This window comes from Choristoneura fumiferana, chromosome 20, assembly GCF_025370935.1.
Source record: "Choristoneura fumiferana chromosome 20, NRCan_CFum_1, whole genome shotgun sequence".
In the NCBI taxonomy this organism is placed as follows: domain Eukaryota; kingdom Metazoa; phylum Arthropoda; class Insecta; order Lepidoptera; family Tortricidae; genus Choristoneura; species Choristoneura fumiferana.
Genome location: NC_133491.1, coordinates 4,905,768 through 4,929,287, shown reverse-complemented (window position 1 = coordinate 4,929,287; position 23,520 = coordinate 4,905,768). Strand labels below are relative to the sequence as shown.

The following is a 23,520-nucleotide window of genomic DNA, read 5'->3' as shown; positions in this document are numbered from 1 at the left end:
CAGGTGCGTTGCCAACCTAGAGGCCTAAGATGGGATACCTCAAGTGCCTTCCATCCTCACCATCTTGATGATTGGCAGTCTAGTACCGTGCGTTTTAAGCAAAACTTCTTTCCTCGCACGACGAAGATCTGGAATTAGCTTACTGCGGCAACATTCCCGAATTACAACTTAGGGATCTTTAAAAACGAGCCTACCAAATCCTAAAAGGGTCGGCAACGCACCTGTGATTTCCCTCGTGTTGCGGGTGTTCATGGGCGACGGTGATCGCTCTCCATCAGGTGACCCGTCTCCTCGTTTGCCCCCTCATATATATATAAAATTTTGTTCATGTAAGCTTTTTTTTTTTTTTTTTAGAAGACGACCCGGAGACGACTACAAATGTCGCGCTGCTTCTGCTAGCGCATGTTGTAAATATTTCTCCAACTCGGCGAGAAAAAGGAAAGCAGCCTTAGAAACCATCTCGAGCGGAAATTAGTGATGGGTTTGTACAGGTAGTCGCATCAGAAGCTAACGTTACCGAAACTATTATAACCAAAAGGGAGAATAAGAATAAATAAATCAACCTGTAGCTGACTATGAGTACTTGTGAATAAAATAACGACATTGGAAAACCCGGACATCGCGTTTTTCTGCACGCTGTTGACGTTTCTACAAATGTACGTATTAAATGTCTTCTATTTATTCGCTAATATATTTAATGAAGAAAATAATAAAAAAAAAGTGCTAGATTAAGCAGCGCCCCCTTTATTATAATAATTATTAAGTATTAGCGACCACTAGGTAGGTCGACTTAAAAAGGATATTGTCCACAGGAGAGTGCTACAGATTTTTAACTAAAATATTAGCTTTACAGGGCGTATTCATTTCTTGATATTGTAAATGTATTATTTCATGGTCATGCTTTAATTTAAGATGCAACAACTTGAAAAAAAAAAATCCTTCTGATTGAGCCTTTCGATCGGTGTAGTAAAATGGGTGCGCTTTTATTTACCATTTGGCGGGTTGGATTCCCGGTTCAGATAGGCAATTATTAAAAAAACTTTAAATGCAATTAAAATTGTTTTTAAAATCAAAATGAAGTCTCCTCTCAGTAAAATTATCTATCTACAATATTTAAGGTACTTCCCTTCCATGTCCAATTCCATGTTCCAACTTTCGTCATGTCCACAGAAGATTCGCGTAACAACAAAAATCTGTATGACCCACTAGTCTACTAGTTACTTAGCAATTGTTGTAGAAAAATAATGATATGATTATCACTCATAAGTCATAAGTAATACATAAGTGAATATTATATTTGATAACATTATGATTTTTTAAGAAATGTTTAGTGTGTGAGGCACCAATAAAGTGAAAATATTTTTTTTCCCTAAAGTTTGTTTTATTATTTAAATTGTATTTGTACGTAATTCATTATCTAACAACCATCAACTTACAACGAGGACTTCGGCTCTTACATTCCAGAATTTGACAGCGATGAATCCGAAGAAGAAATCATCTCGAACCAGACAAGAAACAAAAGCAAAATTGCAAAATTATTTGAAAGTACAGGTGTCATTAATCGAAGGAAATACAATTGAAGCAGATAAAACTGATATTCACAAACAAAATAAGAATGTAACACTAAAACGCAGAAACACTATTGATTTAATCTTTCAACTGTAATTGATAATAGCCATAACGGAGAAAACACTAATCTATCTGAACCCAATGTTGAATAATTAAATGACCATACCTTAAATGCCTCTAAACGAAAAAAGTACAACACTACTCTTGCCGAACGAAAATATGAAAAAAATGATCAAAAACGAATGCAATATTTAGTAAAATCTGGATGTGATTCTAAATGTAGGAAAAAATGCTCTAGTCTATTTACGGATGAGGATCGAAAGAACGTGAATGAAAATTATTGGAATAAGACGTGGACAGAAAGAAGACTGTTTATACAGTGCATTGTACCCGTAGTTGTATTGTACCTAAAAGAACAAACACTGGCCAGCCGGCTAGAGCACCAAAAAGAACCTTTTTTTTAAATAAGACAAACGATACACGAAAAGAAGCGTGTAAAATATTTTTTTTTTACCACACTCGGGTTTAAAAAGTCAAATGATAAAGTGTTGTACAATTCAGTTTCAGATAAAGACCCAATCGATTCTCGCCGAAAACACATAAAGACTTTCACTTATGATCGAAACATCATCACTCAACATATAGAGTAATTCCATCCCCTTGCGCCCCACTATAAAAGAGAACATGCTCCCTTACGACGGTATTTACCGAGTGACGTTAACATTACGTTTATGCATAAAGACTTTTTGGAAAAAAAACCCCAGTCTCAGGTTTCCTACGAATTATATAGGACTCATGTAAAAGATATGAAAACATTTTTTTACACCACTGGTTAATGAAGAATGTGAAGCATGTGAAAGTCACACATTTCAATAGACGAGGAAGATGGGGATCAGATGTTGAATGATAATTATGATCATGTGAGCAAATGGGTGAGTGAGTTGCAGCTGCCGGATACCGTGGCTGGAAACCCATCCTCTAGTACACCTGAATCGGAAGTAAACAGTGGTTCCATATCCGGTACCGCTAGTGTTCATGCTGCGGAGCAGCCACTACCTGGGCCTAGCGGTATGCAAGGAGGATCGCTGTTTATTTCTGAGAACGTAGGCGAACGTCCGTCCACATCGGGGAAGACGACTAAGCCTGTAAGGCGTACTAAAGAATTGGTAAACGACGGCAGTGAGCTTGATTCAGATTACGATGATGAGTTTGATCTGAATGAAATCACTGCCGCCGGTGGTACAGCTAGAGGTATTCCGGATGATGAAGAGTTGGAGGCGCACACGGCCGCGACGCCGTGCCGTGGCGCCACCGTGCACGTCTACAGGCTTTCATAGTGATCCATACAACACTGACGACCGTGCCTACACGCGGCGAATTAACCGTAGATTTTCACGGCGATAAACCGTGTGTGTACAAGAGGCCTGACTGCCCCTCGGCGCGCCGCGTCTACGCACGGCGTGATTTTCAACAGTGTTGTATGGCAGTCTATCGGGGTGTGTCGACGACGCCGGACGTATGCACGGATTCGTGACGGCTTACATACACTGATTCCCGATTTTTTTATAAAATGAGCATAAATCATGTCGTTAAAGCCAAATGTTACTTATAATGAAAGGAGAGACTTAACTGGCTTTATAACAGACGGAAACGTTACAAAGCCGATATTTGCACAACATGCTCAAGTTTTTCTGATAAGAGGGCTCATGAAGAATTATAAGCAGCCGGTATCCTACACTTTTTCAGCAGGTGCCACAAAAGGTCCAGAACTAGCGGAACAAATTAGAAATGTAATTGGAGAGCTCCAGAAGGCAGGATTTCGTTGCAACGGTTTGCGGCCAGGAAACAAATAACAGACAGGCAATAAAAATCCTTGTAGATTATGCTAAAGAAATGTATTTAAGATGAGGCGAAACATTAAGAGATAATGTCATGATAATAAATAATGAAAAGATTGTGCTACTCTATGATCCACTACACCTTTTGAAGGGAATAAGGAACAACCTTCTTACCAAAAATTTAAAATACACCATGGCAGGAAAAACTCAAAAAGCCAAGTGGTGCCACATTAAACTGTTCCACGAGGAGAACCCAGGGTACAAAGGAATCCGCCTAGTTCCAAAACTTACAGACAATCATGTCCTACCCCATAAAATAGGGAAAATGAAAGTTAAATTTGCGAGCCAAGTCTTCAGTAAGACTGTTGCTTCCAATATCGGGTATCTTGCAGGTAACAATGTATAGGCGTGATGACTGGGTTAAAAATATATCACTCTATTTAGTCCGTCTGTTAGATTATGGAAAAATATGGGACACGTATTTTTTGTTTAATCAAATTATTAAAAATCGACAGTTATAGATCATCAAACTTCCGGAGTGGGGGCTTGTGACGTCACTATTAGGTAAAAATCGCACCATATAGTGACGTCACTCAAAACTTCTAAGCACTGTTTGTTTGTCAAACAAAAGAAAAAATACGTGTACAATATTTTTTAATAATCTAACTGACGGACTAAACAGTTTTTTTTAGTTGTCTAGCCTATTGTTTGATATTTTGTGTGATGAGCACAAATATTTGCTCCCCAGTCAAGGATTTGTATTTGTATGTATGTATTGCAGCGAAAACTAAAGACCCAAGAGCACTTAAGGTGTCCGTAGACCCTAGTTAGGCCAGCATAAATTAAACAACAAAGAATTTGGTCGGTATAGTATAATTTATTAAAAAAACTTTCCTGCAAGGCAAATATAAAATAAAAGGAAAAAATAACATAAAAACTTAAAAATTTAAAAATAAACTTAAAAATATAAAAAAAATATAAATAAACTTAAAATTGCATAATCATTAGAGGTGTGGAAAGCCTCCAAGGTCAAAATAACAGATTTTGCTCGACTTAGCGGTATAGAGTTGCCATAATTATTGAAAACTGATACGGGATCAACAACGCTATTTTTTTTGTTAAAGGTGGTGACGGGAACGGATGTTTTGGAAACGGGTGTTTTGGGAAACGGATATCTTGTCAAACGTATTTTTTGGGAAACGGATTTTTTAGGAAAAGGTAGTGACGGGAACCTTTTCCTAAATAATCCGTAATAAGTATGTTGAAAATTAAAAAGATAGAAAAAATAAGACACACGAAGATACGAAGTACCACAAAGTCCATCGATGCTTTATCACACGCCCTAGCTTTAAAATGGAAATGGGCTGGCCATGTAGCACGTCTCCAAGACCAACGTTGGACCAAAAAAATAACCACATGGAATGGACCAGAAGGGAAGCGAAAAAAGGGGAACTCTACTCAAGATGGGAAGACGATATTATAAAGACAGGGGGCCCTGATTGGTTTCAATTAGCCCAATCAAGAGAGAGCTGGCTAGCTTTGGAGGAGGCCTTCACCTGTAGAGGGGTTCTTGCAGAAACTTAATATTATACAACAAATTAACAATAGTAACAAAAAACATTATAATAAGTATAAATAAACTGTTGTACACTAACACTATTCACAATAAATACATAGTAAGTAGATAAAAATGCTAACTATCCTTAAGATTGCAAGAAATAAATGGCTTTTTTTTATTTTTTTATTTAGTGACGGGAACGGATGTTTTGGGATTAGGTATTTTTGGGAAACGGATATCAAGCCAAACGTATGTTCTGACAGAAGAACATTCTGGGAAACACTTATATCGGGAAACGGATTATTTGGGAAAAGGTGGTGAAGGGAACGGATGTTTTGGGAAACGGACAGAACGTTCCGAAAGGCCAGTTTTCAGTTGTGCACGACGACAATTCTAATTCCGATAATGGAAGTATTCGTTATCTCCAAATTTCGAGGCGAAGCAGAGTGGATTCAAACGGGAGTGTATTATTACACTGCCTGGCGACACCGGGGCCAAACAGTCAGCTACAGATGTGGCAACAGTGACTGCCCAGTAAGGTTCAATATAAGAGCCGGTAAACCAGGCCCAATCCGTGGTCAACATGACCACGAACCGGAACCCTGGATACCACAGAGGTATGTATAAATCTCTCATTATATAACTCGTATCAGTTAGAAAAAATATTTGATAAAATGTGCTTTTTTTATCGTGTGCTAAATCCAGCCTTTCCAAATCTTACCTACACCTACCTACTCTAACCCTACCCTAGTGGATTGTATACAGGATGTAATCGTTAAATGTAGCCATGCAATAATTCCGTAAGTAAACTAACAGATATATAATATATGTCCTAAATTTTAAAATATGAAAATTACGTGTAAATTAGGAATACTTACTTAAAAAACCGTCCAAGAGCGTGTCGGACACGCCCAAAATAGGGCTCCGTAGCCATTACGAAAAAAATTTGACTAAGGATTTCGTACTTTATACGGAATCTTCCAAGTTTAGCAAACTTAGCCTTAGCCGTTATAGTTTTCCTTGAAAGTTTGATATACTTAATACCATCCTGAATTGTTTCATGGCGAAACTATAAGGGTTCCGTTTTTGCCATTTTGGCTCCGGAACCCAAATAAAAACAACACATATAGGTAGTGCCACAAGAGTTGGAGTGAATGATTACACACACAGCTATACAGTGAACTGATTGCACAAAAGAAGAATGAATGAGTAAATGTCAAAATCCTACTGTCATTACACGACACATGTTCTTGTGTGCGCGTGACCTCGACTCTGGTGGTATTAGCTATAACACAAGATGAATAAATAAATAAATAAATAAATAATATTATTAATGGTTTTAAAGATTTAGGATAGCCTACGGGAAATATGCAATTTTCCGGAATAAAAAAAAATTCTTTGTCCTTCCCGTCTCAAATATCGCCATATCAAATTTCATCTAAATTGGTTCAGCCGTTTGAGCTTTGAGTTTGAGAGTGACAGACAAACGGACCAGTTACAATAGACAAAACCAAACATTACCTTAATCAAATCTTAGTAACATTTTGAATTTGAAAAAATGGCAACACTTTTGTAATGGCCGCCATTTGTGGCTATACGTCAAAGTCAACTTCATTTGTCGTGATTTTTTTGCAATAACAACAGTTTTTGTTAGTGTTTTGAGGTTAAGTGCGAAAAAAAATCTGGTAAGTGCATACACTTGACTACTATCATAAACTAGACTTATTTTCCCTGTGTTTTGCTTGAAAAGAATTGTGATAACGATATAATTGACCATTACGAACGACTCGTTGACTTTACGGCCTATTTACAAAATATTCTTTATATTCTTCACGAATTTCTTTACTTAAATTGGACATGTTAGATGCCAGTGGCCTTTCTGAAAACATTGCACTATCCGGAAGGGCATCTGATCTCCAACTACCAGGAATCAATACACCATCAATTTCCTCATCGAAAGTGCCTTGTGGTGCATATAAATGTCTCGAATTCCGGTCTAAGAGGAAATTATGCAACACGCAGGTTGCACTTACAATTTTTGTAACCTTTTCAGGACATCGTTCTATAGGCTTCCTTAATATCCTAAATCTGTTTGCGAGTATGCCAAATGCATTTTCCACTACGCGTCGAGCCCTCGACAATCTGTAGTTATAAACACGATTGGGACCTGGTTGATTGCGAAAAGGATAAGGTTTCATAAGATAGGGCTTTAGTGGAAAAGCATCATCAGCAATAATGACATGAGGCACATTTTTGATTCTACAGGAAGTGGCTGTGGTGGTGGTATATTAAGTGTTCCCTCGCTTAAAGCCATTGAAAGTGTACAATTTGTAAACACGCCTCCATCGGAGATTCGCCCATTGCACCAACGTCTGTGTAAATATTTTGTAATTTGCATCAACTAATGCCATTAATACATACTGAATGTACCTTTATAATTAAAGTACACACTCCCACTATGCTGGGGTGCCACCATCACCACATGTTTGCCATCCAATGCTCCTACCAAATTTGGAAAGTTCCATTTATTTCTAAAATCTTCAGATATTTTTTCCATTCATCTTCAGAGGATGGTACCTAAAAAATTAATAAATAAATTAATTATTTTCAGGATACGTCTTCTACACCAGAAACACCAGAATCGACAAATACAAACACTCAATCTTCTCAACGAACCCTTAAAAAAAGGAAGAAAGAAGACGAAGCTTTGGACCGAGCGTTAAGCATATTAGACAAGTCTGATGATGCTGCCACTTTTGGTGAATTTGTAGCTGCTGCCATCCGAAATATGAGAAGCGATGCTCGAAAAAGAGAATTAAAACGTAAAATCCAACGCACTATTTTGGACATGGAAGAACTAGATGAATCAGATCAGTATTCAATCCCGTCTGTTTCTTCTGGCTCTTCTGCTTCTGCACTTACTCCAATGCCAAATGCAACATGGGAATCTCCACAAAATTTGACGTACCAAAATTTGTAATGGTCGTTTTGAGGTACATCCCACTTGTTACCACCAGTTGTATAAAATCTAAAATAGAAGATACTTATGAGATGATTATATGTTTTGTTATTTTTGGTAGTAACTAGTGGGAATAACCCATCTTTTTTGTACTTTTCATATTACTTAATAAATAGAACTTCTTTTTTAATATTAAGTCATATTTTATTGTACTTACCTTCATGTAATCTTCTTTCAAAAATCTGTAGATAGCTTCGCAACATTCAGGTATTATTTTTGAAATTGTTTGCCGTGGTACTCGAAATAAGTACGAGAGCGATCGATACGAATCTCTTGAAATGATAAAGTACTTAAATATTTTAACCGATCTTAATAGACAAGCTTTACAAGCTTGCAACATATCATTTACCTGACGCCAAAAATCTCAGTGTTATCGCCAATCGTTCTTCCACACTAATAGCTAATCTCATATTCGTATCTTGTTTCTTTATCGCAGGCGAAATCTTGTTACATAAATATTGAAAGTCTTCGTGTTTCATCCGCAGAAAGTTTCTGTAGCATTCTGGATCTTCGTTTTCCAGTTCAGATAACAATTGATTATATGCCCCCAGCTGGGCTCTTCTTTTAATCCAATCTTAACCCATATCGATCTCTTCTTACGACGACGCATTTTAATTGAAACACATATCGCGACAACCGCGGCAGCAGCACGTCTGTTCATGGTGAGGAAATGTACCACACTGAATTGCAATGTAGCATCATCGATCCGTGTAGACAGCTAACCACACATAACCGGGACATTAAAATGTTTACACCGATGTCGACACAAAAAATTGCTTACCATGAGGACGCAATCTACACTAGTGTCGACATTTGTGATGAGTGTCAGTGTCGTCGTGTGTCCTCACCTTTACGACGACGCATTTTAATTGAAACACATATCGCGACAACCGCGGCAGCAGCACGTCTGTTCATGGTGAGGAAATGTACCACACTGAATTGCAATGTAGCATCGATCCGTGTAGACAGCTAACCACACATAACCGGGACATTAAAATGTTAACACCGATGTCGACACAAAAAATTGCTTACCATGAGGACGCAATCTACACTAGTGTCGACATTTGTGATGAGTGTCAGTGTCGTCGTGTGTCCTCACCTTAAGGATATACAAAAAATTTATGGACATTGTGCCCTGGGGAGGCCAAGGGTCACATCTTCATAAAAATAAACATGGCTCAGCAGTTTGAGCGTGAAGTGAAGGTGTAACAAACAGACAAAATAGATTTACTTTCGTTCGCATTTAGTTCTAAACAACTACGGTACTTTTCAACCGACTTCAATAAAGTGGGAGGTTGTTGTTGTGTTGTTGTATGTTCGTTACGTCAGAAATCTGTCGTTTATAAACCGAAAGGAAACTCCTTATTCCTTATTTTGTAAATAATATTTCTCTATATTGACTAAAATAATTTTTGCACGTGCTCTTTGAGTTCCATACAAATATTCCGGCCAGTTTGCTTATTGCAGACCTACATTGGAGTCTTAAATTTTTAATACTTAAAAGGTACCATATGAAGTATTAAGATAGTACACGCCGCACTTGCTGTATGAGAGGGTGATACCATCCATGCCGAAGTGGAGGCGCAGCACACAGCCGGCGGTGCCAGGAACATTGCCGGAGTACAGCCGGGCATTGGCAGAACGCCCTGTGTTTGGCCCAATGCATGTGGCATTAGTAAGCGCAGGTGGGACCAGCGCAGTGATTATTGCCATGCTCGGCTTCGCAGAGTGCTTGCGTGAAAGCGCTATCATAGTAGCGGACGGCACATTTTTGACGGTCCCGGCCGGGTTGCAGGCCTACCAGCTCCTCACGCTGCAAACAGTCTCGATGGGACAACATTATCACCCTGTTGTTGAGCTCATGGAGAACCGCCGGCAACATTAATACCGAGCGGTTCTCCAGAAGCGAACTAGTAAGTGAGTTTTAGAGTGCGGAATTACTCTGAACTAATTTTAAGTGTTTTGTAAAATTAAGTAACAGAGTGAAAATAAATCCTACTCTTATTCATTGGTGTTAAAAGTGCTTTTCAATCACGAACCTACCCCACGAACGTAACATTTGGTGTCAGAAGTGGGATTGAAAATGCCGCTTACTCCGCGAGAAGAAGAGAAGGAGAGGATGCAGACCCGAAGCCGCGACGCAGCTGGGGACCATACAGACACCGCCGCAGCGTCAGATACAGCGGTGGCAGTATCCCCAAAGCCGGAAATAGACTTCAATGCGATTCTGGTCCTCCTGAAAGAACAAGCTAGAAGGCAGGAGGAACAAGCTAGAATTCTGCAGCAAGATTTACGGGGCCAGAAGGAAGCTCAAGAAGAACAAGCTAGGATTCTACAGGAGGAACAAAAGAATCAGTTCCAACTCCTCCGTGAGGTACACGACGCAACCGCAGTAACAGATAGTAAATATATAAAAACTTCATTGAACCCAAAAACAATATGGATAACAAAGAGAAAAATACTTTAGACAGGATTCTATGGGCATGCGAGAAAATTAGACAATGTAGAGATGAGACAATTAATATACTATCAGAAAGCACAATAGCTAACATTAGACCAATTGAGCGGAATTCAAGGTCAATAAAGGACTCCAACCCTTTGATGAGTACAATGACGAACATAAATTTAAAATATCTCATAAAGTTCAGAAAGGACGCCATCTCCTTATCAGATATACCAGAAGAACTGTATTGCAATGTAGGTGATAATAGGAGGTATAATAGGCTATTATGCAAAACTGACATGATAAATTGGCATATCCATGAGTATAAGAAGCCTGTTGATGAAGGATCAAACTTTACTACCAAAAAATTATTTGATTGTAATATTAACAGATTAAAGAAAGTCTTCACTTACCCTTGGGGTGAAGCCAAATTCAAGATAGGGAATGTGTCCCTCTCAAGGAGCTTGGTCCCGGTCAATCCAAATGATATAGACATCCCTAAATCATTAGTGAAACCCGCGATCCTTCATGTATTAGGGCTAAGTAATATGATCGAATATAATGATGTCCCTGAATATTACTTAGCACAAATCAAATCAATAATTGACAACAGCAATTTAGACATTAGAAAAGTTCCCAGCCTGCTAAACTATATACAGAACCAAATAGATAAAAGATATAGATTCTTACCAATATTAGAGGGTCTACCTCCTGATTTCGTATACATATCTCATGCTTTAGTACAACCTCAATACCGTATAATGAATTTAATGGAAAAAGCATCTTCAGAAAGGGGCCAAAACAAAGAGTTAACCGAGATCTGCATAAATCTGTTGAAAGACAACTTAGGTCCACAATACAAGTGAGCAGAGATGGAGTCCAATATTCAAGGCTTGATGGTGAAGAAATTGTATACTTTGACACGGGGATTTCTAAAGGGTTCTTTACTCGGGTACGTATAATGTATGTTTAAAAACATATCGGTTGAAATACATACAATGAAGGAGCTTGTGTTCGTGATTGTTAATATAGCTAATATAGCTGTCTTTATCACAAAGATGGGACAACATTATCACCCTGTTGTTGAGCTCATGGAGAACCGCCGGCAACATTTATACCGAGCGGTTCTCCAGAAGGTGTGCGAGTTGGCCGGCAACCCGGAGCCAGAAACAGTGATAAGTGATTATGAGCCAGCGCTCCAAGGTGCCTTGCGGGAGGTGACAGACTCGCCACTACAGGGGTGCTATTTTCACTTCATGCAGGTACGTAAATACTTGTTCATGTTTGATGTGTTCAGTGAATCTTTATTGGTCTGTAATGTTTCTAAACAAAAATAAGTTTTTGTTAACAATTTCACCATTATGCTGACTGTACTTTTTGTTGTCCTCCAAACTACATTTCAGTACCAAATTTCAAGTTGATGCCATTAACCGTTGAGGAGGTTTAAGGTAGGGGACGGGGTGCTATAGCCGTATCGTAGTATAAAAATGAAGTCATCTGGTCAACAGGCGTTGGTAAAGCGAGGGAGGCAGGAGCACGTCCTCATGGCGGCTGTACGCGACGCTGGCGCTGCTGCCGGCGGAACGCGCGCCGCTGCCAGACGCAGCAATGTTTCTGGAATTTCCATTTAATCATGCATACCACCATTATTTCCGGGATTATTGGATGAATGAAGTGCCAAAAACAAACAAATATTATAAGTTTTCCACGCCTTAATGAAGTTTCCCATAAGAGAGAACAGCGCTAGAAAGCGTGCGTAGCCGATGCTGAAATCTGCTTTTTTGGCTTAATTTAAATTATTTTTCAGGTCCGTCCTGAAACATTCTCAGTGTTCTAGAGATCACAAAGGACTTCCAATACAGCTGAAAGTTTTCACGCATACCTGAAAAAAATGCTGGGAGCTCCAAAAACTGGGAACCCCAAATATTTGGCGGTACACGCGTACCAAAACTTATTCTCAACATTTGTAGTTCTAATATTTTAGTGTATTTTTAGTTAATTTTTAGTGTATTTTGGAAATAAGTATATTAGAAATTCTGTAGTTATTAAATATTAAATATATTATACTCTCAGAGTAAAGATAGTATCATTGACTAAAATTTTTAGTAACGAAGTAGGTACTTGTTTGTGCAATACCTACAGAGCCAATTCGTACTCGTAAGTACATACGTATAGGTACCTACATGCAGTCCTTTCTACAGTCTCTCTCACTTTATAGCCTGGTCATTCTACAGTTTTTTTGGAAATAATTCGATATAAGGCAATTTTTTTGTATACGGCTTTGACGTGTAATTTTAAGAACCTATATTGAATCCACCAACCTTCGTTTTTGGTCTTAGCAGTTTAGGGCAAAATAAAAGTACTGATCTGAATTAAAAAAATGTGGAGTCAAACAGTATAGTCTTTGTTAGATAAATAGAATCTTGAATAATAAATATGTGGATAATAATAGGTACATATTATAATTTGGTTTTCCAGGTATACAACAGGGATGTACTACTTTCTTGCAAGCAGATCACACGTCCCCCAAGAGAAAGTTCCCAATCCATAGCAATGATGGACATAACCAATTTACCGGGGCCATCAAGGCTTGCAATTAATCCTGAGGAAACACTGCCATCGGGATCCACGGAGGCAACATGTCTAACAGCACCACGTACGAAGTTTGATGCAGGTGAGAAAACAATATATTTTTTTAATTTGGAGTTCAGCGTGCAGCAAGAGGGGCTGACTTCTGCTTTGTATGAACAGGCTGATCGATCAGTGAACTCAACAGTACGAAAGTGGGATGCTATATTAAGGGATATGTATAAACAACCTGAGTTTTTCTGATGACATGGTGCTGTTAAGTCCATCAATGGGTACATCATCATCATCAGCCGGAAGACGTCCACTGCACTGCTGAACAAAGGCCTCCCCCTTAGAACACCACAATGAACGACAACTCGCCACTTGCATCCACCGGTTTCCCGCAACTCTCTCGATGTCGTCAATCGAAATTATGACTTCATATTATTATTAATCATCATTATCAGCATCATTATTACAACTTCACAAAAAAATGTTAGAACCCTTCTTCTGTGACCTTCTAGAGTCCAATGTTATCTTGAAATGGACTTATACTAGGATGAATACATGTGGGATCGTTTGAAGGAAAACAAACTTTATAAACAAAAAGTAAAAAAGTTTATTAAAAAAAAACTAAATGGAATACGTTATAAAATGACAAAGAACAGAAAACACAACTAGCACGTAGGCTCACCCGATCAAAACTCACACTCTTTTACTCATTCGCTCGTCTCATTCACTCCACATTAGTCTTCAGTCATTCGGTCGCTCGTTTACATCAAATCATACAAACAGTAATCCACCCTCATTCCCACATTCGGCCATCCTACACACATGACTGTCCCCAGGCATCCTTTAAACAAAACATCTTAAACATCTAAACATCTTAACCTAGGTACACCTAATCCTAGAACATGTGTGATACAGCCGTCGTCACACCAACACAAACATCATCTTACACTATGAAAAACCAACAACTTTATTCTTAGTGCAACTAAACATCTTTATTTGACACAAAATAAACCATCTTAGAATAAACAATAAAGGATAGAAAAAAAACAAACCATACCCAGTAACAAATTAGCATCATTTGTGATCCCAACCTACTTCCGGAATCATTGCTCATTTTAAACTTCACTCCATACCAGTAGGTATATAATTTCTTAACACCTTTCATAGCCTGAGCTTTTAACAACTTTAAGTGATCATGAAAACAACTTTCCTCTCGCTTGAACAGCTGGCTGCTGTTCATGACAACAGCCTTATCATACAAAAATTCCTGTCCTAAAATCATATCGTACGACTTAATGTCTTTAGGCACAAGATGTAGAACTACATCACAACACTTGTCGTCGATTGCAATGTTCGTCTTCACGTATCCCGGCGATACGACTTTCAATGCACTGAGTCCCGTCAACGATAGTTCGCACTTTTTGTTACCCTGCGCGCCTAACGACTGGTAACAGTCTTCCGAAACACGGTTCACGTCACTGCCGAAGTCCATTATCGCGTTTACACTTCGATCACATAACATTGTCTTCGTCGGCTTCCGATCGATGTTTTGATTATTCGTCTTACGATCACAGCTGCTTGAGCTGCTGTCACAACTGTCAATGTCAGTCCTGTCATGTGACGTTTGACAACCGTCGCCGCCATCTTTGCCGCCATGTTCTTGTCGTTCTCGGTCACTTCGTTCGTTCTGAAAACATTCATCCTGCCGTTCGTTCGAGTGAATGTGACCCACGGTTTGTACGAACAAGCTCGTCGTTCTTTCGTCCGTACCGCCATCTTGTTCGTCAGCTGATTCGCTCTCGCTCGATGTCGTTGATGCACAACAATGCGCCGATATGTGACCGAACTGATTGCATTGGAAACACTTCGTACCTTTTTCTTGGTTTGGACACATACTGGACACATGAATTTCTTCTTCTCCACAGCTGTAGCACATCTTGTAGCGCGGGGAAACCGGTTTAATATGCCGGTTCTTCGTCATCTCATTGTGCTGCGAATGCGTAGGTACCGTCTTACTTTTGATAATTTCGTATATTCGAATCTTTTCCTTTAAATCACTGTATGTTGTAACGCCGTATAACATCATTTATTCGTTTCTGTATCTTCGATGCCGTCGACAATATATTGAATTGCCACATCGTCCGGCATTTTCCCTCGGTTGCCCAACTCGCGCATCGTGAAAAGGTAGTCAAGGCAACTCTCGTCTACCTTCTTTTTACGCGCCGCCATTAGCTCGTGTATCGCCTTTATGTCGATCGTGTCATGGAATTCTTCTTTTAGCGCGTACTTTAGATCGTCCCACGACTTAAACGGTCGCTCCGCTTGGAGCCAGAGCGCTGCGGTGCCCGTCATGCTGCGCCTAGCAACAATTAGCCGTTGCAAGGGCGTCCATCCGAATATCTCCGCGTTCTCGTCGATGTCATCGATAAATTTAGTGACGCTGTAAGTCTGATCTTGCGCGCTAAATTTACTGACTAGGTCGTCAATGTACTGCAGGCTAACACTAACGTCGTATGTCGTCATCGCGTCCGTTGCCCTTGCAGTCGTCGTCGTCATATTCGTCGTCGTCCGGAGTTTGAGTCTCGGTGCCTCATCCACACCTCCACTCGGAGCCTCGCTAGCTGCCTCGTCGTAAATTCTATCTGCTTCCATCTCTCCGATGTGCCGTTTCTCGCCGCTCAGAAGCCACCGTCTTACTCCCGAAGCCAGCAGAAACTCGTCTTCGTCGTTATTTCGGCCGCCCGTCGTAAATAGCAACCGCTACAACACGAAATGTAACCGCCTCGTTACACCACGTAGCACACCAGTCCGTCGTCGTATTCACGATTTAATTTTTCCTTCTGATCCCGGACGAGCTCCAAAAATGTGCGATCGTGCGAAGGAAACAAACTTTTCGAAAATAAAGTAAAAAAGTTTATTAAAAATTAAACTACTGAATACGTAAAAAAACAATGAAAACAGAAAAGACAACTAGCACGTAGGCTCACCCGATCGTAACTCACACTCTTTTACTCATTCGCTCGTCTCATTCACTCCACATTAGTCTTCAGTCATTCGGTCGCTCGTTTACATCAAATCATTCAAACAGTAATCCACCCTCATTCCCACATACATATCTCAGGTTGCTTATTTCTACTACGCTACTTATGCAGCAGCACTGGTTTTTCTGGTTTTTCTGTGCATCCATGTCTCAGTTTGTATTTTCGATATGGTTTCACGGGATACCCGTAAAAGTAACAAATTTGGAGTTGAATTAAAAAATACAAAAAGACTCCAAATAACCAATCATATTAGATAACAAATAATAGGTTTTTCACTGCCGAAATTATTTTAATGTATTTTTATATTGCTTGTGGCAAATAATTTATTATTATTAGGTACACTGTAACCGGCGCTAACCTATGTGTACCTTTTTTTGCAAATTTTTTAAAACAAACAAATCACAAATGAATCCTGCAAAGTAAACAAAAGCTTCTAAAAAACAACAGTCACTTTTTTTTCCAAAATACCCTAGTCTGAAAATATTCTATTAAATTCAACAGTCGAAATCTCGTTTTACTTCCGTATTTCGTTGTTTCACGAATACTTAAATCTTCTGGCCACAGTTTTCTCTATTGTCGAGAGTCCTAAGGGTAATTTAATAGTATTCTTGTGGATGTTCTTGACATTATGACAAACGCAGCTCCCGGAACTACGATGATAATTCAGCAAATCTCCGTGGAGTTTGGAGAGTAGCAGAATGAGAAATGGTTTTGCATCAGTTATGCAGTTCAGCGAATAGTGAATCAACTTTCACTGAATCAGTTAATTACTTTTGGCCTCATCTGTAATTCCCATTTACTTCATTTTAGATTTCATTTCATAGAAAAAGTCATGGTGACATCGAATTATCTAACAAAATAAAACTTTACTATTTACATACACTCTGTTAACTCTATTGGTTAGTCTGATTTGAATTACACGTCATCATCCTGCAGGGCTACTACGAAACTCGAAGTTCATGTCATGCGGTTCCCTCTGACACTTATACTATTTATTACGAGAGCAAGAGGGACGGTATGATACGAACTTCAAGTTTCGTAGTAGCCCTGCTGTTGCTTCTGTTTGTAGCTGCTCATGCTGCTTGTACTGAATTAAATATCTTCTTGATGGGATTGCTGAAGTGTCAGTCTAAGATGTTTGCAATTGGGCATTTGCATGTGCAACTTCTATTCTCCCATGTTGCCCTTATAACTCCCCTTTAAACCAAAACGTTAACGCTAACTTTAATGAAATGATAATTATAAGAAATATTTTACAAGTTATTCAAAAGTCAAATGAACTCTAAATCTTATTATGATACAAACTTTAATATAAAATCGATGTTTAAATGAATATTCATCTAACTATTTGCTCACCAACTAAATTATGTATGAACTGATAAACTTATTCACGTGCCAAATGCCAAACTTATCGGACGTCATACATACACAGCTATTTCTATTTTTAGACACTTAGTTTCACTTGAATAATAGCTACAAGTTAATAATTTATTTCAATCATATTAAATATATTGACCCGGATAACTCACGTCTTAAATCGAGTTTAACTCGACATGTTACGGGCTAATCCGTAGCCCTTCGTAACATGTCGAGCTTATCTCGATTTAAGACGTGAGTTGTCCGGGTCAATATATTTAATATGAGTGAGTCTCACGATAGTTTCATGTTCAAAATTTATTTCACTATTTATTTATTTTTAAAATCGTTTACAATTTTTCCTCCTAAGATGAAATTCGGTATACAGATAGTTGGAGTCCTAGGGAAGGGCATTAGGAGAGTTTTTATCCCGAGAAATCTCATAGTTCCCGCAGGATAGCGATAAATGAATTCTACGCGGCTTCTACGGAGTCGCGGGCAACAGCTAGTTTTTAGGGTTCCGGAGCCAAAATGGCAAAAACGGAACCCTTATAGTTTCGTCAAGTCCGTCTGTCTGTCTGTCTGTCCGTCCGTATGTCACAGGCATTTTACTCGAAAACTACAAAAAGTATATCAATTAAATTTGGAGTACAGATGTCTTGTCAAAGCCACTATTTAGTTTTGTACTTAAATTACAAAAATAAATATTTATAGGGGGCGGGGGGCACAGAAATTAAAAAAAATTTTTTTTAACTCGCATCAATTTGTGGCACATAGTTCGACAGTTTTTTTGAAAAGATAGTAAGGTTTCTCAAAAACTTTTTTGATGAAGTGAAGATTTCCGGAAATAATCACTCCCAAAGCAGCAAAAATTGTGTCCCCCCCGCTACACTACCCCGATACGCTCTTTTTTCTGGTAATAGGTTTTAAGACTGTAGTAAGTGTTTTAATTGTGTTATAACGCACATAATATTACTTGATTTTTTTCGTAATGGCTACGGAACCCTATCTTGGGCGTGTCCGGCACGCTCTTGGCCGGTTTTAATAAATGTTGTCGGTCAAATATTTATATTCAAGAATTTCATTCTCAGTCATGAACTGACATGACCTTTTAATAAAGTAAAAATGACAGTTACTCTCAAAGCAAGCACTCTACTATGAGAACAATCGAATTCGCAAGAAAAAACACTCATCTTGCGTCGCATTTCTTTGACGATGTTGACTGTAACGCTAGCCTTCAGCAACACGTAATGGAGTAGACAGCTGTTGAGAACCCTGCGCCTTAGGCCTTTGAGTTAAGGTTCAGTTTGCGTTAACGCTATTATTATTGGGATGTAGACATGTTTCAGTAACGCGACGGATCCGATGCCGTGTGATTTTTCTTTTCAGAAAAAACATAAATAAAAATCAAAGAAATACTTTTACTCTTTTTTAGGGTTCCGTGCCCAAAGAGTAAAAACGGAAACCCTATTACTAAGACTTCGCTGTCCGTCCGTCTGTCCGTCTGTCACCAGGCTGTATCTCATCAACCGTGATAGTTAGACAGTTGAAATTTTCACAGAGTTATAACAGCAAATACTAAAAACAGAATAAAATAAATATTTAAGGGGGGAACCCATACAACAAACGTGATTGTTTGACGTTTTTTTGCTAATGTCTAATGAATGTTGTATAGATGGTACGGAACCCTTCGTGCGCGAGTCCGACTCGCACTTGGCCGTTTTTTTATGTAGACCGTAAATTAAGTCCCACTGCTAGATAAAGGCATCCCCTTTCTTCCGCCACTCTTCCTCCTGTGCATGCAGCTGTCAATCGAGTTGAAAAGCGATAGGTCGTCTCGTCCCGCCTTTACTCTTTGTTGGGGTTCCGTAGCCAAAATGGCAAAAACGGAACCCTTATAGTTTCGCCATGTCTGTCTGTCTATCTGTCTGTCCGTCCGCGGCTTTGCTCAGGGAGAATTATTAGTAGTTTAAGAGTTAATAGCAGCCTAAGGTATAAAATATAACTAAACTTGGAATACTCCGTAAAAAATACGAAATCCTTAGAAAAATATTCCTTAATTTTTTCGTAATGGCTACGGAACCCTATTTCGGGCGTGTCCGACACGATATTAGCTGGTTTCTTTATATCCACTTGAACTTACCTAATCACTGCTGTTTTTAAGCAACATAATCTTTTAACACCTAATAGTGGGTATTTCTTGTTCTATTAAAAGAAAAAACGGTTGTGTATCGACGGGAAAACATAATTTACAACATATATTTTTGTAATAATCTTTTTTTTTTTCACTTTTCGATTCCATGTCAAGGCGTGGGAAGACCATGATAATAAGTTGAATATACTATATATCTCTGTCCTAGTCTGTTTTTTTTTTCAATATTAATGTTCACTTAATATATAGCAGTTAGGTCTGTAATAATGCCTGCAAAGTCGTGTCTCCTAAAAGACATTTTAAACAGCCTGCTAGCCCAAGGCGGTCGAGGCAGCGACCGCGAATTCTCGCCCTCAAGATTCTCGCACGATAATGTTTGTATAGGCGAGGGTTTTTCGATGCAAAAGAGGCTTAATTTGTAAAGGAAAGTATGGAGCGGAAAGTGTTCGTTTGAAGTCGGCGGGCACGCGTCGCGTGTTGATTGGGGCTTGGTGTTTGATGAATGTATTACATTGGGAAATTTACATACGTGTAGCTACTAACTGGAAGTCGAGCGAGTCCGTTCACGCGTCAGAAGTACTCTATTATACAAACGGCGCTTCAAAAGGGTATTAAGTTTTCTTAGAGTAGAAAACGCGATAGTGACTCCCTTCATACAACGTCTACTAGAGCAGAGTTGATACACGCCGTCAGTTACATCCTCATTTTACGCGTAAGCTCTACGCTAGTCAGCATAAAATCTAGTTTCACCGTTTGTAGGCATGGTTCAAGATAGAAAAATGGCTGATTAGCATGGTAAAGGATTTAAAGAAGGAAGGAAGGAGGAGAAAAATCTGCAATAACAATAATTTTAAATTAATCCGGGACCTCAAGCTTCGTAGTCAGGTTCTCTAACCACTAGGCCATCTGGTCGTCTAAATATAATTTAATAGGTATATCGATTCCTATCAATTCTAATCACAGTTTCACATAAACAGCCTTATCAAAACCGTCCTTGGTACGCGACTGCATAATTATCATTCATAAAGGCAAGGAAGTTTACAAATTTGCCTTGCATCGGGCGACGCAGTATAATAATAGGCGTATTTAATCGTTGATAACCTAACATTACTGTAAGTTATGCGATAGTTGTGACACTGTGACCCTGAACAATAGTAGTATTGATGTAAAAACTGAGTAGCTAATTCGAATTTATAGTCGCGTAGTCATAGACAGTTGGTACTTTCAACAAAAAAACCGGCCAAGAGCGTGTCGGACACGCCCACGATTAGGATTCCATCGCCATTACGAAAAAATCAAGTAATATTTTTTAATGATTTCGTATTGTGTACGGAATCTTCTAAGTTTAGGTATATTTAATACCTTCGGCTGCTATTATCTCTTAGACTACAGAATTCTTAAGTTTTGACCATTTAAAAAAACAGAAAAAAAAACTGTTTCACAAAAATTATGACAAACAATACATTACGATTTATAAAAATTATGAGACTAGATACGCATCCAATAAAAATAAATATCTAACAAGAGTTCAGTAGCGTTACCTACTTATATTATTGATTCATGATTATTATTTATTTATTTGAAACAACCATTTATTCGCTGTTCAAATAAACACTGCGTTACTAACTTTTATTGAAGTAAGTCTCTCGATGTAAAAGTTTTTCCGTTTCTCGTGGTATCATTGCATTTTCTATCTGGGCCACAAACTATAAGTATCTGTACAGCATTTCGTGATGGTCGGAAAGAAACAAAGTTTACTTACACAAATAAACAAATATCTTGGGACAGACACTGAATGTCGTATCTTGTATCAAATAAGGTTACTAAAAGTACAAATAATGGGTGACATCTATTTGGCTTATTTTAAAATGTCTGAAACTTATTACGCATAACAGGTTTATTTACGCCGAATTTTAAACTTGCGGAAATTTAGTTCAGCATGATTTATAAGCTGAATATTACCCGAATATTATATTAGCATAATATTAACATGGCCAAATTTTGACAGCCCGAAATCCTGTCCAAATCTATGTCCGAAAATAAATAAAGTACATTCTTAATCTCGATCTTGTCGAATTTGTAAGTCATGTAACGTCCGCGCGTTATTAAAATACTACCACCCACTAGTTACTAGTTTCCAGAGAAGTATGGATTGGGTTGGTAAGCTTAGGTATTAAAAAACTTTAGGAACTAACTTTCTGCGTAACTAATCTATGCGTAAGACATTTTCGTATGAATATTAAATTTATGAAATCATTCAAATTTGAAACTAGCTTAAAATAAAAACTGACCGACTGACTGACTGACTGATAGACTGTTGGGGTGTCTAAGGTTTCTAGTATATTCATTAACATTTTGTATAGTATAGCGATGCGCCCCGACTTCGCACGAGTGTAGTTTTGCTGAAAAAGAGATGAAAAATGTGAAGTGAACGCACTGCACATTTTTACCCCTTTTTCAACCAAAGGGTTGTAGACTCTTTATTTTTTTAACAATTTTTAACCGACTGCAAAAAAAGAGGAGGTTATCAGTTCGGTTGTGCCTATTTTTGTGAGTCACACGTGTAAAGCCGGGCGCGGCGTTAATCTATTTACACTTGTTGATTGACGGATAATATCGTAGATTACGGCAATTAGCATAGTCACACAGTTACCGCTAAGTAATAAATTGACACACCTCTTATGTAAAACTAGGCAGCTAACGTTACACCTACATCTTAGATTATTAGGGATAATTCACGACAAGATATTGCGATTAGATATTAATTTTAATTGGGCGAGATTTCGTGGCGTGCATCATAAAAAAGCTTTGTCTATTCTTATTTAGTTTCGTTTTTAGGGTTCCGGAGCCAAAATTGCAAAAACGGAACCCTTATAGTTTCGCCATGTCTGTCTGTCTGTCTGTCTGTCCGTCCGCGGCTTTGCTTAGGGACTATCAATGCTAGAAAGCTGTAATTGTGCAGGGATATATATATATATATAAACTATGTCGACAAAATAGTACAATACCTACCTACTTATACACGTAAAGTGGGGGTGATTTTATTTTTCTCATCCAACCCTATAGTGTGGTGTATCGTTGGATAGGTCTTTTAACTATTAGGGGTTTGCTAAGACGATTTTTCGATTCAGTTATTTGTTTGCGAAATATTCAACTTTAAAGTGCAAATTTTCATTAAAATAGGGCGTCCCCCCTCTAAAATCTAAACCGGAGGGTGGAAAATTTGAAAAAATTCACAATGGTAGTAAATATATCAAACTAACAAGAAAAACTATAACGGCTAAGTTTGCTTGAGAATTATTAGTAGTTTAAGAGTAAATAGCAGCCTATGGTATAAAATATACCTAAACTTGGAAGATTCCGTATAAAATACGAAATCCTTAGAAAAATATTACTTAACTTTTTTGGAATGGCTATGGAACCCTATTTTGGGCGTGTCCGATACGCTCTTGGCCGGGTTTTTGTTGATCTAAAAAGTACCAACTGTCTATGACTACGCTACTATAAATTCGAATTAGCTACTCAGTTTTACATCAATACTACTATTGCTCAGGGTCACAGTGTCACAACTATCGCATAACTTACAGTAATGTTAGGTTATCAACGATTAAATACGCCTATTATCATACTGCGTCGCCCGATGCAAGGCAAATTTGTAAACTTCCTTGCCTCTATGAATGATAATTATGCAGTCACGTACCAAGGACGGTTTTGATAAGGCTGTTTATGTGAAACTGTGATTAGAATTGATAGGAATCGATATACCTATTAAATTATATTTAGACGACCAGATGGCCTAGTGGTTAGAGAACCTGACTACGAAGCTTGAGGTCCCGGGTTCGATATTTGTATGAAAAATACGAATGTTTGTTCACGGGTCTTGGGTGTTTAATATGTATTTAAGTATGATCTATATCTATATAATTATATTTATCCGTTGCTTAGCTTACTTTGGGACTAGGTC

The 23,520-nt window shown here is 38.4% G+C and overlaps 1 protein-coding gene and 1 pseudogene across 8 annotated transcripts in view; both read right to left on the bottom strand.

Moving 5' to 3' along the window:
• LOC141439211 (atrial natriuretic peptide receptor 1-like) overlaps nt 1-23,520 on the bottom strand; it is a 456,076-nt gene that overhangs the window by 186,782 nt on the left and 245,774 nt on the right. The gene's annotated exons all lie outside the window — the stretch shown is intronic.
• On the bottom strand, nt 1,120-9,736 carry LOC141439348 (uncharacterized; annotated as a pseudogene).